The sequence below is a fragment of the Lissotriton helveticus genome, chromosome 7 (assembly GCF_964261635.1).
Source record: "Lissotriton helveticus chromosome 7, aLisHel1.1, whole genome shotgun sequence".
Taxonomy (NCBI): domain Eukaryota; kingdom Metazoa; phylum Chordata; class Amphibia; order Caudata; family Salamandridae; genus Lissotriton; species Lissotriton helveticus.
In genome coordinates this window covers 77815687-77833415 of record NC_136068.1, presented here as the reverse complement: position 1 = coordinate 77833415, position 17729 = coordinate 77815687, and the positions used below count along the sequence as shown (strand labels likewise).

The window sequence follows — 17729 nt, the reverse complement described above, 5'->3', positions numbered from 1 at the left end:
CTGGAAAGTATAACTAGTCATGATTATGTTGACACTGCATGATACAAGATTAGCTAGTCTAAGACACCTCTGGGGCACATAACCTATATAAATAGGAACAAAAGTATGTATTCAGAACGTACCTAATAGTACATTCTGGATCACAACATTAAAAGTATTTGGCCAAGGGCAAGGTGGGATGTGGGCACGCCTGGGAGTCAATGAGTGTCATCTCCTTGTGTTTGCTTTGTTCGCCCTAAGTTGGCAGGGTATGCCCAGACATGGGTCCCTTGCTCACTTTGCCACTGGAGTCAAGCTAGCCTGGCTGATGAGGGCAAATTATCTCCTTGTGTTTGCTTAGTCAGCAGTGATGCTTCGTTAAAGAGGATCCAAACTCACAGAGCAGATGGAAACCAATAGCAGGGAAGAGACTTGTGTTGCATCAGTGAGGAAACAAAATCCCAGACTGAAATGTAAATTTGATTTCTCAAGGGTGAGAGCGCTGTTGGTCCAGCGTGGGAAAGGATGTGTGAGAGACGGTGATCAAAGGAATGGTCTCAAAAGAGAGCGTAAGGCATAACACCACAAGGAAGCTGGAGTGCCCCCTCACTTTCCACACAACCATTGTTAGGTAAAGAGGCTCCTTTGGTTACTGATACTGCCATCCAGTACAGTATCTCATTGTGATCCAGAGAGTGTGTTCAGAGAGCAGCCAATAAATACCCTGATCCATTTCTGGAGGGAGGGAAGGTGCTTGACTTAGGGTCTGAGAAGAAACAAACCAATTGGGAGTCCCAGTGCCAGATAATTGCAGGTTGGCAACCTGGGCCTCTGTGCAGTTTCATCTGTAAAATCTCATGGCTCTTTGAATGTTCATTGTTAGCATGATCTAAACAAGCATTGAAAATGCAATAGGTATCGCAATAGAAGAGTTTAACATTTTTCGTTTTGCAAATGGATGAGTGGCGTTGCGTGGATGAGTGGCGTTGCGTGGATGAGTGGCGTTGCGTGGATGAGTGGCGTTGTTTGTGTGAGTGGTGTTGCGTGTGTGAGTGGCGTTGCGTGTGTGAGTGGCGTTGCGTGTGTGAGTGGCGTTGCGTGTGTGAGTGGCGCTGTTGTTTGAGTGGCGCTGTTGTTTCAGTGGCGTTGCGTGTGTGAGTGGCGTTGCATGTGTGAGTGGCGTTGCGTGGTTGAGTGGCGTTGCGTTGTTGAGTGGCGTTGCATGTGTGAGTGGTGTTGCGTGGATGAGTGGCGTTGCCTGTGTGAGTGGCGTTGTGTGTGTGAGTGGCGTTGCGTGTGTGAGTGGCGTTGCGTGTGTGAGTGGCGTTGCGTGGCTGAGTGGCGTTGCGTGGGTGAGTGGCATTGCGTGGGTGAGTGGCGTTGCGTGGTTGAGTGGCGTTGCGTGTGTGAGTGGCGTTGTGTGTGTGAGTGGCGTTGCGTGTGTGAGTGGCGTTGCATGGTTGAGTGGCGTTGCGTGGTTGAGTGGCGTTGCGTGGTTGAGTGGCGTTGCGTGTGTGTGGCGTTGCGTGTGTGAGTGGTGTTGCGTGGATCACCCACAAACCGGGATTGGTAGATATGGCCCATGGGAGGGGGTAGGACCTGGAAGTCGCGGGTGAAGAGCTGAAGCGGAATGATCGCGCTGGGGGTGCGAAATCAAGGAAGGTTGCGTAGGGGTAATAGCTAGGGAGCAGCGCAATGATCAATGAGGTGTTGGGTATGTCGGGAGAGCAGCAGGGGGCTGCGCGAGGGAGGACTGACGTGGGAGGGGGAATGGAGCGCATGTCATGAGTTGGGCTGCGAGGGGAGCGTGCTAGGTGGCCAGCGAGGATCGGGCTGGTCAACAGGTGTGGGTACCCGGTCGAGTTAGGCTCACCTGGTCGTTCGAAGTCGGGAGGGAGAAAGGGAATAATCGAGTGGAAAGAGTGGTCCAATCCAAGGGGGATCCGTTGGATGTGAGTCTGCGCAGTTATCCAGTGTGGATCGGCAGGGTGGAAATGAATCTGGGAGGGAGGAAAACGGCATGGGTTACAGATGTGCTCCGCGACCGGAGCAGGAGGCATGACGGGGCAAGGGGAAGTTAACGCTCACCTGGTCGTTCTAAGTCGGGGGGGGGGAGAAAGGAAAGAATCTAGTGGACAGAGTGGTCCGATCCAGGGGAGATCCATTGGATGTGAGTCTGCGCAGTTATCCAGCGTGGATCGGCAGGCTAGAAATGAATCTGGGAGGGAGGAAAACGGCACGGGTTACAGATATGCTCTGCGACCGGAGCAGGAGGCATGACGGGGCAAGGGGAAGGAAAGGCTCACCTGGGAGGAGGCAAGGGAAAACCAGTATTGGCGGAGGCTGAGGCTCCGGTTCCGTTGGACAGGTTCGTAATTGCAAGGGAATCCTGTCTGGTGTGGTAAAGGCGTCGATCCGTGAGTGATCGGCCGGGGATCGAGAGTAATTCAGGAGGCGGAAAGGGGGCTAGTTAGCGAACACATAATCGTGTCATGGAGCGATCTCGTGATCGGGCGCAGAGACGGAACACGTACCTTAAGCGGGGTCTGTCGTGGAGTGAATCCAAGTTGCCATGGAAACGCCGGCAACAGTGGGAGGTTAAAAGTACTTGGAGGGGAGTGGCTGGGACTGGGGTGGGCGGGAAAAGGCCGTGACGTGTGGGGGGGCGGGAACAGGGGAACCTGAGCTAGCTGTGTGTGCTGGGCGTGTACCAGGAGAGGAGGCAGCAATCCAAGTGCATATAGAAACATTAGGCACAAGAACAGGCTAAAAAGAGTGCAGATGTGCAGGTTAGCCCGTGGCTCCTGCATAAAGTATTGACATGTAGCTAAACCATACAAATAAAAACCGGCATGATTATACAACAATTACATACAGTTACAGCAATATTCTTGTATTTAGCAGGGAATTGCATAACAATTACATATAATTACAGCAATAATCGTGTGTATAATTTGTGTATATGGGGGAGCACATGGGAAGGGGAGGGGGGAGGAGAAATGCGACACGGCGGGCAGGGGAGGGGGCGGAGCGGGGAGAGGGTGTTAAAGCAGCCGGCTGAGGGAACTGATGTGCACGAGCTTTTAAGCTCAATGCGCATGCGCATTGAGCTTGAATTTCACGGGCACTGCAAGGAATCGCCACGATTCCTTGCAAGTTGGTTAAAGACTGTTTAAGCCCCAATAGTCTCGCAAGCTCGATGCGCATGCGCATCGACAGGCGATACCTAAAACATGAGGAGCAGAGTTTACCTGCACATAATTTACATTCTGATGTACAAAAAACTTTTTCAGTTCCAAACATTGCAATTGAGAAAATAGCAGGATTTGTGACTGTAAAATTGCGTTCTCAAACGTAGTAGGTCAATTTTGCGATTCGAAGAGCCGTGCCAATTGGATTTGCAACACTCATTCTAAACTGCAATTAGAAAGAGGCCTTAAAAGTACAGTCACTTCTAATTTAAATTTGCAGTGAGATGTATCATGCTTTTTTAGAGCAATTGCGGTCGCAAACACTTAATTAGTTGCCAACTACTCAAAAGATGAGGTATCCCATTTGCAAAGAGTAAGCTGTCCCCGTTGCACAGTTTCCCTTTGAGAGCTGTGTAGCTTCGGATGAAAAGGCAGTGGTCCAAATTCTCCAGTTGCAGGGGATTGATGCCTTCCTGCGACTGGCAGGTCTTTCTGCAAATCCCTTAAACTGAAGATTTTGCAACAAGAACTCTAAATACATCGTTCACATTGCAAAAATACACAGTGGTCGCAAAAAGTCAGTGTGTGGTTTGTGACCACTTTTTAAAACAGTCTGTCAATGCATCGGGTCTTTACTGATATACTAACCTTTCATTCATTTATTGTTAGAGAACCGGACACTGAGCCTGGGCCTTTAGCGAAATAAACTTTATAGTTCATCTGTTTCTCTCCAGCCTTGCAATTTCAATAGGGTAAAAACTGCCCATAAACCTCAATTGTCCAGTTGTCAAGGGGCATGCAATTAAAATTTCAACACAGCCCCGTTTAACGTTTTCAAGTAACTACAACTATGTATGTTCCCCAAACACTTATCTGGAGCAACCAGCGTCGACCACAGAAGATACTGATTCACTGTCCTAGTTTGGGGGGAGGAGATGGGGAACGTTGTAATTCAGTGTCTGAGTTAGCATCCATAGGTAGATAACACTGTGATTCACAAGTTGTGATTTATTTTACAACAAGTAAATACTACAATCTGCTATTGTTACACAAGTGTACAAATAGGTTTGACAGAAAACACAAAAAAATAAGTTCAAAGTCAAAGTATATACAGAAGTTTGAGATGTTGTTGTTATTAGATCTGGCTTCACATTACATCTGTCCAATGGACCTAAACCTATTGCTTCTTTAAAATATACATAGAGTGGACTTTGGCCCCAACCTGAGGACTTTGTCTTTCTCGCATCATGCTATTGGCTGTTTGGTAGATTCTGGGAAGTGCTTCCATGGGAATGGATGATGGATTATTTTACATCTGAAATGTAGTCCGTCATGACACTGTTTATCACATTCACTTATTTTCCTCCTATATGCATTTCATACAGAAAGCAATCTCTTTTAGCTACGTTTTCCCTAGTCAAAAACCAAAAATCTGGCACGTGCTAAACGGCGTTACTCGAAACAAGTATTTTTATTGTAACCACTGCTGTAAATTGAAGGGGGTTAGGTGAAGAGTTGGGTAAAAATAAGGCGTATAATAACCCAGACGGTATGCTAGAGTGCACTGTTTTTAGATCCCGAATGTCACTGCTGATTTAAATATGTTTACACGTTTCTAGCGTTGTATTTTATTCATATTATTTATTTTTGTATTCACTGCATTGCCGATTCACGGCCTGAGCTGTAACTCCGCGACACAATACCCATAAATATTATACAGAAAATGCAAAGTTAATTGAGCACCAACCTGAGCCCTCTCTCTCTCTCTCCCAGCAGGATCTTGCTTGTTTGACAGTTGGCAAGGCAACCGCAGCCGCCTACGTCACCACATCACGCACCCTTTTGCGCACAGACGTCCTACGGCGGCCTCTTCTGATTTAACACGCATGCGCAGCTCTCAGAGGCCGTTGCATTCTATACAATTCCAGAGTATTGCTTGTTGATGTTGATGAGCGTCTTTGAAATTAAATATTTCAAGGGGTTTCTGTCTGAAAGCCTTAAATCATTTATGAAAACAGCTCAGGATACTTTTTTTCTGGAATATGGCAATACAGCTTTTATTGTGATATATTTTATTTCGCGTGACACGTTTAGATTGTTTTTGCAGCTTTACCTAGGGCGAACTCGACTTGAATGTATCAGAGCGCTTTATATGAGCACCAGTTGCATTACAGACGAACACGTTCCTTTCTAGGGTTGTAGAGATAAGTGATTTGCTCTGACTCGAACCTCGTTCCCTAGCTTCAAAGTCGGCCACTCTAGACGTTAAGCCACATCCCATAATACTTTATGCTAGAGTTTATCTGCATAGCCATTAATCTCTAATAGTACTGTACGGAAGTTTCTAATGTCATAACCGTAGGAGAAAACGTGCCTAAATTGGTTGAATGTGATTTTTTTACAGAAATACGTTCACTTGATTTAGATGCCGACTGTCCAATTTTTTTGCTGGGACAGTACCGGCAAGTTAGAGACTGTCCCGGGTAATTTCTTCTCTCAGGACAGTATCATCATGCCTGCGTTGGCGCATAATTGGCGAATCACTTAGCTCTGCACGATCTGCAGATTGCTCACTTTATTTAACCCCTTCCGTGCTCCCTCCCCAGTGCTGCGCACGACCAATGGCCAACGCAGCCGCGCCCAACCTTTAGAACGTCCGCACCGCAGCGGAAAAACCACTGCGGTTAAGGCGTTAATATGTTAAAATATAACGTGAGATCTGTCTGTCCTGTGTGTATCCAAAACCTCTGATGGAGTGTTTTCATCCGGAATCCAGCAGATGGCACTCCTGAATTTGTTTTGAAATGTTATAAACATCTTGCTGTACTTTTCTTAAGCTTGTTATCACAAGATCCAAAAGTGAACATTAAATTATGTGGGTTGGGCTGAGTGGGCAGAGCTTTGGGGCACTGAGTGTGGTACATTTTCAAGTAAGTAATTGATAGCTGTACTGCAAAGTGTCACTGGAAATTCTTTTCAAATGTCAACCATCACTTGATTACACGTAGGCAGAGCACAAGTCCTAAAACAAGCGTTTGCAATGTCATCGGTCTCGCATTTGTGAAAATTAGAGCTACTGACATTGTAAATAACAATGTTTTTTACTTATGTTTTTTTGTTTGCAGTGGAGTGATGATTTAGAGAAAAAAGTGCACACTATACCATATTGTAAGCTTTCACAGCAACTGTACAGTAAAGCAGCTTTGGTTTGTATTAGCTCTTAGTGAGGGAACAGATCGAGAAGTGTTCACTCAGGAACTTTTAGGAAAGGTCGAGGAGTTGATGCACTCAGGGGCACCAAGGTGCGCCCAGGACACTGAAGCAAGGGAAAGAAGAGGATGCATTGAGGGACAATGAAGGAATGGAGGGACACTGAGGGAATTGGAAAATTAAAGCACAGTCAAGGACACAGAGGAAGTAGAGCAGAGCGTGCCCTCAATGACCCAGAGGGAGGGAAGGGAGTAAGGAGGGTTCAGTCAGCTTAGTCAGTGAAAGCGAGGGAAGAGGATATGTGGCGCACTTCCGATGGACCTGTAGTTAAAGTACTAAGGACCATATTATCAAGAAAGGGCGATACATTATCGCCGCTTTTATCGGCAGGAAACTGCCGCTAAAGCGGCGATAATGGGCTTGATAATATGCCCTTGTGAATTCCCATAGAAGCCCAGGTTCTGGTGTTAACCTGGGTTGCTGTGGGAATGTACAAGGTCATATTATCAAGCCCATTATCGCTGCTTTAGCGGCAGTTTCCTGCCGATAAAAGAGGCGATAATGTATCGCCCTTTCTTGATAATATGGCCAGAGATACTGAAACATGTCACATGGGATCTGATTACTTTAAAGTTTAGAAGCCTGACATAAGATAACCCTGTTCACTTTTCAGTTCTCAGGGGAGGGCCAGTTCGCTGGACTGTTCAACATAAGCATGCTGTGTTTGCCCGTTGTGAATTTACATATATTGACATAAAATATACGACCGACACTATATAAGATGTGTACTACAGTAGAGAGCCGGGATAGGGTGGGAGAGGGAATAGAAGGTTGCTGTGGGGAGGTGGGAGGGGTTGGGTTGTTTGGTCAGGCTGTGAGATTAAAATGCAGTATTGTGCACTTGATAATATGTAATCAATTACATGCATGATGCGCTAGTCAAATGTTGAATGGTAAATATCTCGATGCTGACCTATTTCATGTAATAAAATGAATAAAATATGTTTACATTTTGTTTACATAGAATATATTGTGCTATGGAGCTTGAAACAGAGCAACATAGGGACTGTTTGTCAGCGCACTGCTCGCTGCAGAAAATGGGGGAATGACCCCGCTGACAGAGGTGAGAGGGTTCACAGGAGAGATGGTATGAGAACGGAGAGTACGGAATGAGAAACGAATGAAGCAAGTGAGTGAAAGAAGGAAATGAGAACAAAAGAAATGAAAAGGGGAGGAGGGGAGAAAGGAGAGATGGCGGGAAGGAGGCGTCAAGGAGGAAGAGAGGGAAGAAAGGAGTGATGAATATAGGAGCAATAGAGGAGCAGACGGGAGGAAGTAACAACGGAGTAAAAGGAGTGACAGGAAAAGTGAGAGCCAGGTTTAAGGGAGGAATAGAGCGAACGAATGATGAAGAGATGAACGAAAGAGGGAAGCACTTGGATGAAGACAGACATGCATGAATAGTGTAAGAGAGCCAGAAATAGAAACCCAGCCAGAGACTGAAAATCTAGTGAATGGGTGGACGGGAGAAGAGGTTGATGGATGTAGAGATGAAATGAATGAATTACTGAAAAGATTTATATTGTGCAGTTCGCTAAGTATAGTCAGTTTCCCAGTAAGAAGACGCTGACCTGTGGTGGTGGCAGGGTTAGCAAATGGATAGCACATGGCTGACCCTATTGCCACACTATAAAACCCCATAAGCAATCGCTCTGACAGCAGGAGGTCATGGTGAGAGAGGATGTCACGTCACAACGCCGGAGTACTGAAGTCAGGATTTCAAGGCGCAGGCTCCAGCCAATCGGAGGGGTGGGTAGGGAGGGCAACACACAAGTTAAAGGGACAGTGGGCAGATGACAATCGGAAAGCCATAGAATGAAGATCTAGTGAATGGTGTGGCGGTAGGAGAGATCGATGGACGTAGAATTAAAATTAAGGAATTATTGCAACAACAAAAAAATAGAATGCTTTAAAAGTTGAGTTGGGCGAGTGGCACAGAACAAAAGAAAGGCACGCAGCCGCCATTGTTAAAGATAAAGCGCGGCATGGCCCTCTGCAAAAAAAACCCCTTTGTCTTGAAAGTTGAGTTGGGCGACACGCACAGAAGAAAAGAATGGCACGCTGCCACCATTGGTAAAGATAAAGAACGGCATGGTGGTTGCAAAAACATCCCAAGAAAATGATTTTAAAGTTGAGTTGGGCGACCCGCATTGAGCAAAAAAAAGGTGTGCGGCTGCCATGTTAAAGATAAAACCCCGTGTGCCGTACTGCAAAAATAAAACATAGAATGTTGGCTTGCACACACTCTTACTGAGCAGTGCACACTAAGCTTCTGAAACAAAATAAAAACAGAACTCAAATTACATTAAGAACGTGTCGGGAAGTGTGGTCAGGGAAGCGTGTAGCTGTCGTGCCTGCAACGCCGGCTACAATGAATAAGTAATTAACAAAAGAGTGCTCAGAAACTGCAAATAAAACTTACTGAATAAGGTCACATGAAACAGGGTCAATCCTCATGGGAGGTTACAACAAAAGAAAAGGATAGACTACTAAACAAATTGACAATGGTTTTTACTTATGTTTTTTTGTTTGCAGTGAAGTGATTATTTAAATTAAAAAGTGTATGCTATACCATATTACACGTTTTCACAGCAACTATTCAGTAAAGCTGTGGCTATATTAACATAAACTAACTGGGCAAAATACACATGTTGTGGACTAGAAAAGATATGTTTTTAATTTTAAAACAATATGGACAGAATAAATACAACGTTGATTAGGAAACATACACATGAAAACCATTAAGGCATAGTAAATGCTCTGTTTATTAGATAAATGTGTATGGCAATGCAAAATTAGTAGGCACAGCACATACAAGGAATAATATGCATGCCAATGCAAACCTACATGGCACGGTGCATGCAGCATGTGCAAGGAAAAATGTGCGTGCTACCTGGTCCGAGGCGAGCAGATCCACTGGACGGTGCTCACATCTAAACTGGTCCAGTCCCCTGAGGTTCCCAGCACAGCCCTATAGTTGCAGATGTAGGTGCCTTACCTTGAAGCTGCAGTCCTCATCCTTTACACGGAGTCTCAGCAGAGGTGACATAGCCAATAGGTCTCACCTTTGGGACCTTATAAGTGTTTAGCCATGTAGTATATTATCCAAGGTACTGTGCTGCCAGGGATTGAATAGCTATACAATTACTACACAGGGATAAAACATGATAAAATGAAGAAGCTTAACTTTTAGCTTTTCGAACTAGCACCCAATTTCAAGAACAACAAGAGCAGAACCTGTTAAAATAAACCACTTTCTACCATGGGCATATGCCGACTAAGACACCATACACACATTTGTACAATACCAAAACACGCGAGCGATATAAATAAATAGCTTTTCCGACAGTCACCTACAGTTCAAGAGTTAACAGAAATAGCTCACAACATGTGTGCACGATGTATATTGCTTACAAGTCAGCATATACACTTCACTTTTCAATCACTTTTTAACCACAGAGTGCGCAAATAAATGCATCTAATTTTATTACCCGTAACATACCCGTTCTTCATGTTTACTTCTAGAAGCCTGCCATAGCCACCGAAGAAGCGTTGGATAGCCGTCTTCCGGACCAGGTATTTTAATTTGCCAATGTAGATGTGCGGATTAGGTGTAAAAAAGAAAACGCACCTCTAGTTGAACATTATATTCGACTAGGTCATAAAGAAACTGAGATGACATGGTGGGTCTTGGAGGTTATCAAACCGAACAAACGCCAAAATAACATTGATAAAGTTCTCTCATTAAGAGAGGGTAAACTTATTTGCCTCACCAACACTGTTAAATGTGGCTTGAATTCGGCGAGTGAATGGCATGCTTTGGCTTGCTTGACCTAATCATCTCACAGAAAACTCTTAGATTCTCTCAGGATAAGTATGGCCATATCTGTAAAAATACTTGCAAATTGTGTGGCATGGTTATTTATGATATGAATATATTGTTTGTCAGGCAACCTTATATTGACCCATGTGTTTAGATGCCTGCAATTGTAAACTCACCTTATTGTAAATGGCTTGAATTAATTGCGGATGTCAGTTCAGCAAGGTTTCAATTGTTCCATATCTGATATACACCGAATGCCCCTTTCCAAGATGGCGGCATTTGTGCCTAACAAATAGCGACCTATTTAGGCTCTCATGTAATCAGTGTTTGTTTGTTTTTTTGCCCCAGTCACTTCTAAAATAAAGGTGATCATTTGGTTCGTGTCTAAATATTCTGACAATACGATCTAATTCATTGATGTAATATTTGGTCTCATGTGTTCCAAACGATCCATTAAGTTGTTTTCCCTTTCCAACATGGCGGCTAAATTATAGTCCTATTTTGCACTCCAAACCGGCTTTAAATTGAACGAACCGGGCGCACATACACTTGCTGTATTCTGACTCCCGTGCTATGACCGATGTGCATACAAATACGAGGTAAGCTCATGTAATCGAGTCGTCTCTAAGCCTGAGCTCCCTGGATTCTGACCCTGTAAACTGATAGGATTTTCTCTTTTCGTTTCCGTTTTAGAGTGAATACTTTCTTGATTCCTCGTGACTACAACTGACGCTGTAGTATTGGCCAGATTCCTTTTTAAAAAAAGTTGTTAAATCGCCGCAACTGCCACCAGAAACTGCATTGAAAAGTTACTGGGCAGCTCACTATACCAAAACGCTAGGTATGCTCTCTTTGATTTTCGCCATATATTATACTAACGTAATTATTTGTTAGATACTGACAATCACCTTATATTGGTATTTTGTTGTAGATTCCTGCACGTTCGACCTGATATTCATTATCTGTACATGTACACAAACCCCTTTCCTACTGAAACCATTCAGAAGCTTGTCTCCGTTAAATAATAGGTATGTCTTTATTTATAAATGCCTAAAATATCGCTCAATCAGTCAGTTAAAATGAGGTCTCTCTATCGAATTAAAGCTGTTCATAAATTTCTAGGACCCTGACCCCAACCAAATGTATAGGTTGGATCGCTATGTCGTTAAACTATCTCCATGGCTATGCTTTTGACCAAATCCGATTCCTATTTAGGAGCGGTAAAGAACAGATCGCCTCCATTTAGAAGGCACCACTCTATCATCAATTTGACTAAGGTACATCCATTAGCTGCTATTACGACATCCGTATTAATCCAGGCCATGGTGAAAAAACTGTAACCCTAAACAGAGAGAAATAGTGTAAATCGGGTTTAGGCTTTAAGAATGAACACCCATTAGATGAAAGTTTTTGTTTTTGCCTCAAATGCTTAGTAAAGTGCAAACTGTATGTGATGCCAATATTTTGCATGGGTAGATAAATTAATGAAGTATTTGAATATACATTCAACAATTGATTTAGTTAAACGCGAATTCTCACTTGGATACAATCTAATCTAGGGGTATGAAAATATGCAATATGTTAAATCTTAGACTATCATGCACAATGAGTTGTTTTGATGATAAATTATAACATCTAAGGCGTCATCCACAATCTGTTTATGTCTGTTATACTTGTGTTTAGTTAGTGTTAACTGTTTGTCCACAAAGGTGTTATTAATTTGCACATATTAATTATGGAATTGTAATTGTAAATATTTATATTTTCAGATTACGCTGGTCTTTTATACAGTATACATATGACTTCTGTCCTGAAGATGGTCTCACAAAGTATCGTTTAGGAGACCGAAACGTCGACTTTCACCTCATCTATTTCTTGTTTTACTTCATATTGATTTTAGATAGGTGTATTCAGGTTTTGTTGAGTTTTTTCATTATTAATTTGTTATGTACCTGCAAACTTGAATATTTTCGAATGAATCTCAGCTGTATACCTAAGCACTGACCATTTAATATTTTGATAAATTCTTTCTCAAATACACCTTTGTGTTTGTCCTTCATGTTTTATGTTTAATATTTTGTGTTGGTTTAATTAATGTTGATGAATTAAGTTCATTTTGGGATTTTTTAATTAATCCTACTAAGTCATTTTTTTTGAATTACTAAATATCACTCAAATAAACTCCCTTGACGGCACTCTTACCCTTCTATTCAATTACCCAAGCCCTCAAGGGTTCATTGGGTTGCTCACTGTTTTGTAATTATTCTTGCACAGGCAGTAGCTTGTTGTGAGCCGCTTTAACCAGTGGTTGTTCTTATAATTTGTCTATAATCAATGTCTGAGGCTGAAACATTAGTCTACTCAGATGAGTATATTCTCAAGGTTGCCTCTGGCCCCTCTCTATTAGGAAACAAAGGTCCGGCTACTAATCTACCTTGTGAGCCTGATCTAAATCAATTAGAAAGACTGAAAAAGAAACTCGTACGCACTGAGTTGCATGCGAAGTTCTTAACTGATTGCCTTAACGCCAACATAATCCCGGCAGGGCTACAAATACGGAATATCCCCATCATATTCGTTGACGACGAAGAATTTAAAATTGGGTTTAGCCTTTCTGTAAATCGATGTTCACGGACCTGGATGGTCCTCAGTATAGAAACAGCATTACGTCAAATCCAAATCTTAACTAGAGAGATAGAGTCTTTAGAGAAGAAAATCTCAGGAGACAGTACAATAAGCAACAGCAAACTTCTCCTTGACAAAATCCAACAGACTGTGAAGGAGTTTGAGGAGTTTAACTCCCATAAGAAAACCGAGAAACTCCAAAGTGACATCAGGAGATACAATAAAGAGAGAACTTACCCCTATCTAAGAAAGGATTTTTATACCTCTCAGGGCCACAATCAGCAACAGACGAAACAAACAACTTTCTCTGACACAGGCTCTGACTCTGGAAGCGATAGATCACATAATCCCAACTTCCGCCAGAACGATCAACAACCATCTACATCCCATCAATCTTTTTTAGGACAGGACTCTCGAGGCTCCAGACCACCAGGGAGACCTCAACAGCAGAAGCGGGGATGGGTTCGCAAACAATACACCCCGGGTTTCAGACAAACACGGAAGCATTACTACGAATGGTAAATGAGGATCTTACTATACCCATTTTCAATCTGTCCACACACAATCTTTCAGAAACAGAGGTGGCAGTACTCTCCAATGGATTGAGTTTTGTGCCTACATACAAGAACGACCTGTTCCAAACCAAACTCGAACTGTACAGTTTCTTCCATACAGTCAGGCTAAAAAACTTCTTTGCAAACCATGTCTCTGATCCAAAAAATGGTTTCTCAGGATTGAGAAATCCGTCAACATTCTATCCATCAAATACAATGGTCAATAAGGATGTTATTACCTTTGAGAATGCCACTCTTATTGAGGTTGAACATCTTTTTAAGAATCCATGTAAATTTAAATCTAATTTACCCAAAGATCAACAACAGGCCCTTCAAAATCTTCAAAATTTACCACAAGCCCTATTTAAACCAGCTGACAAAGGCGGGGGTATTGTCTTATGGGAGAAATCGAAATATGATGCAGAAATGTTAAGACAACTATCTGTTGTGAGCCATTATAAGAAACTAACTTGCAATCCCACTCAAAGGCTCACCACAGAAATTACGGCCCTAAGTAAATTGGGTCTTGAAGGTGGCTGGCTCAATGATAAAGAAGCGGCATTCCTAGTGAATAAAACACCCACAGTCCCTGTTATCTATATGCTCCCGAAAGTCCATAAAGATTTGCACAATCCACCAGGCCGCCCAATTGTTTCCGGCTGTAATTCTATTTTGAAGCCTCTTGCTCAATATTCTGACCATTTTATCAGGCCTTTTGCAATTGAGCGGTCAACTTATATCAGAGATACCACGGCTGTAATTAATGAAATAGAGAAATTTCAGTTCGATTCAGCCACCGATATACTAGTTTCTATGGACATAGAAAGTTTGTATACTAATATCCCCCAAATGGAGGTATTGGATATCCTAAATGTACTTCTGGAGTCACGACCAAATCCTCATGTCGTCCCAACATCTTTTATATTGGAATGCGTCAGAATTCCTTTATGTGAGAATTTCTTTCTCTATCAGAACACCTTCTACCAACAACAGAAGGGTGTGGCCATGGGGGCAATTTTTGCCCCGGACATAGCGAACATTTATGTGGCTTGTTTTGAGGATAAATTTATATGGCAGTCCACTAATCCATTTATTGCTAACATCTATAAGTGGATACGCTATATAGATGATGTTTTTATGGTCTGGCACGGCACTGTTGACTCACTTACTGAATTCCATCTATGGCTGAATACCAGAAATACCAACTTACAGTTCACTTTGGACTACAGTGCCGATGAGATGCCATTCCTTGATATCAACATTAAAGTAGACTCTGAACATCATCTATATACTACTTTGTTCACTAAAAAAACGGCCAGGAACACCCTCCTGCGCTACACAAGTCACCATCCTCAGGCGTTGAAGGATGGACTGCCCTTTGGGCAGTTTCTCCGTCTACGTCGGAACTGTACATTTAAGGATGATTACTTTTGTGAAGCGAGGAAACTAAAGGACAAATTACAGAGTCGAGGCTATCCATCTAGACTCCTCAGAAAATCGATGAAGAGGGCCTGGTACAATGACCGTGATGCCTTATTAACGAGCAAAGAACGAAAGAATAATCCAAACATTGTGTGTGTATCCACCTTTGGCACACAGTCTAATGCAATAAAGAGAATCATATCCAAACAATGGAAATTATTACAATCTATCCCTGAATTTGTGCAAAAACCTCTGTTTGCATTTAAAAGGGGCACAAATCTGCAAGACAGGCTGATTCATGCCTACCAAGATACCTCTCTGGACAACACCGTTGACAATATGAGACAAATAGTTCCACTAGTAGGTCACCACAAATGTAATAACTGTGCAGCCTGTGCTACCACAAAGACTGTTAAAACATGCAGGATTAATGACATCACGTTTACAGCCAAGACCTTTTCAAATTGCAACACTGCAAACGTTGTTTACTGCATTCAATGTCCATGCTTGTTACATTATTTGGGCAAAACTATTCAGCCCATAAAGAAACGTATCCTGCAACACCAATCGCGGATTAGGTGTAAAAAAGAAAACGCACCTCTAGTTGAACATTATATTCGACTAGGTCATAAAGAAACTGAGATGACATGGTGGGTCTTGGAGGTTATCAAACCGAACAAACGCCAAAATAACATTGATAAAGTTCTCTCATTAAGAGAGGGTAAACTTATTTGCCTCACCAACACTGTTAAATGTGGCTTGAATTCGGCGAGTGAATGGCATGCTTTGGCTTGCTTGACCTAATCATCTCACAGAAAACTCTTAGATTCTCTCAGGATAAGTATGGCCATATCTGTAAAAATACTTGCAAATTGTGTGTCATGGTTATTTATGATATGAATATATTGTTTGTCAGGCAACCTTATATTGACCCATGTGTTTAGATGCCTGCAATTGTAAACTCACCTTATTGTAAATGGCTTGAATTAATTGCGGATGTCAGTTCAGCAAGGTTTCAATTGTTCCATATCTGATATACACCGAATGCCCCTTTCCAAGATGGCGGCATTTGTGCCTAACAAATAGCGACCTATTTAGGCTCTCATGTAATCAGTGTTTGTTTGTTTTTTTGCCCCAGTCACTTCTAAAATAAAGGTGATCATTCGGTTCGTGTCTAAATATTCTGACAATACGATCTAATTCATTGATGTAATATTTGGTCTCATGTGTTCCAAACGATCCATTAAGTTGTTTTCCCTTTCCAACATGGCGGCTAAATTATAGTCCTATTTTGCACTCCAAACCGGCTTTAAATTGAATGAACCGGGCGCACATACACTTGCTGTATTCTGACTCCCGTGCTATGACCGATGTGCATACAAATACGAGGTAAGCTCATGTAATCGAGGCGTCTCTAAGCCTGAGCTCCCTGGATTCTGACCCTGTAAACTGATAGGATTTTCTCTTTTCGTTTCCGTTTTAGAGTGAATACTTTCTTGATTCCTCGTGACTACAACTGACGCTGTAGTATTGGCCAGATTCCTTTTTAAAAAAAGTTGTTAAATCGCCGCAACTGCCACCAGAAACTGCATTGAAAAGTTACTGGGCAGCTCACTATACCAAAACGCTAGGTATGCTCTCTTTGATTTTCGCCATATATTATACTAACGTAATTATTTGTTAGATACTGACAATCACCTTATATTGGTATTTTGTTTTAGATTCTTGCACGTTCGACCTGATATTCATTATCTGTACATGTACACAAACCCCTTTCCTACTGAAACCATTCAGAAGCTTGTCTCCGTTAAACAATAGGTATGTCTTTATTTATAAATGCCTAAAATATCGCTCAATCAGTCAGTTAAAATGAGGTCTCTCTATCGAATTAAAGCTGTTCATAAATTTCTAGGACCCTGACCCCAACTAAATGTATAGGTTGGATCGCTATGTCGTTAAACTATCTCCATGGCTATGCTTTTGACCAAATGTACGATTCCTATTTAGGAGCGGTAAAGAACAGATCGCCTCCATTTAGAAGGCACCACTCTATCATCAATTTGACTAAGGTACATCCATTAGCTGCTATTACGACATCCGTATTAATACAGGCCATGGTGAAAAAACTGTAACCCTAAACAGAGAGAAATAGTGTAAATCGGGTTTAGGCTTTAAGAATGAACACCCATTAGATGAAAGTTTTTGTTTTTGCCTCAAATGCTTAGTAAAGTGCAAACTGTATGTGATGCCAATATTTTGCATGGGTAGATAAATTAATGAAGTATTTGAATATACTTTCAACAATTGATTTAGTTAAACGCGAATTCTCGCTTGGATACAATCTAATCTAGGGGTATGAAAATATGCAATATGTTAAATCTTAGACTATCATGCACAATGAGTTGTTTTGATGATAAATTATAACATCTAAGGCGTCATCCACAATCTGTTTATGTCTGTTATACTTGTGTTTAGTTAGTGTTAACTGTTTGTCCACAAAGGTGTTATTAATTTGCACATATTAATTATGGAATTGTAATTGTAAATATTTATATTTTCAGATTACGCTGGTCTTTTATACAGTATACATATGACTTCTGTCCTGAAGATGGTCTCACAAAGTATCGTTTAGGAGACCGAAACGTCGACTTTCACCTCATCTATTTCTTGTTTTACTTCATATTGATTTTAGATAGGTGTATTCAGGTTTTGTTGAGTTTTTTCATTATTAATTTGTTATGTACCTGCAAACTTGAATATTTTCGAATGAATCTCAGCTGTATACCTAAGCACTGACCATTTAATATTTTGATAAATTCTTTTTCAAATACACCTTTGTGTTTGTCCTTCATGTTTTATGTTTAA

General features: G+C 42.0%; 1 protein-coding gene across 1 annotated transcript in view; it reads right to left on the bottom strand.

The window, feature by feature from the left end:
* The window catches only part of LRRC23 (leucine rich repeat containing 23), a 41937-nt gene extending 36938 nt beyond the window's left edge, over positions 1–4999 (bottom strand). Inside the window, exon 1 of the mRNA XM_078650411.1 lies at positions 4918–4999. The gene's annotated coding sequence lies outside the window, so the exon portion shown is untranslated. The remainder of the gene's footprint in view (positions 1–4917) is intronic.
* Positions 5000–17729: the final 12730 nt, after the last annotated feature.